General features: G+C 42.2%; 1 non-coding gene across 1 annotated transcript; it reads right to left on the bottom strand.

The window, feature by feature from the left end:
* Nucleotides 1–1,258: 1,258 nt before the first annotated feature.
* LOC118485284 lies at nt 1,259–1,365 on the bottom strand. Its single transcript, XR_004875589.1, has one exon. It is a non-coding gene; the product is annotated as a small nucleolar RNA R71 (small nucleolar RNA).
* Between the last annotated feature and the right edge of the window lie 228 nt (nt 1,366–1,593).

Raw genomic sequence — 1,593 nt, forward strand, 5'->3', positions numbered from 1 at the left:
AAAAGTGCGAAAATAATCAAAGGTTATACTAATACACGAGTCGGATCCAAGTGATTCATCTTGTCTATCTGTTTTTATTTTTATTTTATTTTTCAGCATTTAGTTTTATTTTCTTAGTTTAAAAATCTTTTTCTAACATTTTGATTTGATTAGACGTTGAGGATAAACCGGTACTAAAAGCTCTTGTGTCCTTGGACGACCTCGGTATCTTACCAACACTATACTACGTCCACGATGGGTGCACTTTCCCATATGTGTGTTTAGTGTTAGTAAATATCGTGTTTTTATAAATTTAAAACTTGGCTAAAAAGTGTAAAAGGGCTTAAAATATACATCCAAATTATAACACACTTCACGCACATCAAGTTTTTGGCGCCGTTGCCGGGGACACAAGGATTTTAAGAAAGTTAGGAATCAACGGCCTAATCATATTTTTTTTATTTTCTTTTTAATTTTTAGGATTTTCTTAGTTTTTCAGCTTCTGCAGAGCTCAGCACGGGCCGAGCCTCGTCGGACACGGGCCGTGCCCAGCAGTGTTACTGGCAGTTTTTAGTTTTCCGAGTTACAGAAGACTGACCACGGGGCTGTGTCGGTGCAACACGGGGCCGTGTCCAACTCTCTAGTAACAGGGATCCGGAAAACAATCACTGTAACTCCGACCACAGGCCGTGTTCACTGAGCACGGGGCCGTGGTGAACCTTCTGACCAACTTTCTTTTCTGTTTTTGTTGCAGGACTTGGAACTAGACGCCACCTCTACGTAGTGTATGAGCTCCAGTTCTAATAAAGACATAAAGGAACCTCTAGAAGAACCCGAACGCTTTCTCAGAAAAAGACTAAAAGCTAAAAGCCAAGAGAAGGTTTCGGGGAACCCACTTCCAATGGCGGACCAACGTACCCTCATGGATTATTTACGACCCACCGTAGGTAATCTCGGCGCCGCTATCAATGCACCGAATGTTGAAGCCAATAACTTCGAACTTCGGCCGCATTTGATACAGATGCTCCAGAACTCCGCAACATTCCATGGGCTTGCGGACGAGGATCCCCATCTACATATTACTAATTTCTTAGAAATATGTGATACCTTTCGGATCAATGGAGCATCAAATGACGCCATCCGCCTCCGAATGTTTCCTTTTTCACTAAAAGACCGAGCAAAAGCTTGGCTTAACGCCCTCCCAGCTGGATTGGTAAACACCTGGGATGAACTAGCCCAAAAAATTCTATATAAGTATTTCCCTCCCGCTAAAACGGCTAAATTAATGACTGAAATTAATACATATTCACAAGAGGACGGGGAATCCTTATATGAAACTTGGGAAAGGTTCAAGGAGCTATTGCGAAAGTGTCCACACCACGGCCTTGCGATATGGCAACAAGTATCCACTTTCTATAATGGGTTGTTGCCACACACAAGGCAAACACTTGACTCTAGCTCCGGGGGACTTTTAGGTAATGTTAGTGCACTACATCTGTTGATTTTGTCTAGGTGTCTAGGATCAGGTCTTAAATCATATAGTATAGCTTAGGGCACGTTTTACGAGAAAACTGGAGTCTGTATAGGTTTTATGAGTGAGGTTCGCTTATAGGA

Source organism: Helianthus annuus, chromosome 12 (genome assembly GCF_002127325.2).
Source record: "Helianthus annuus cultivar XRQ/B chromosome 12, HanXRQr2.0-SUNRISE, whole genome shotgun sequence".
NCBI classification, from domain to species: Eukaryota; Viridiplantae; Streptophyta; class Magnoliopsida; order Asterales; family Asteraceae; genus Helianthus; species Helianthus annuus.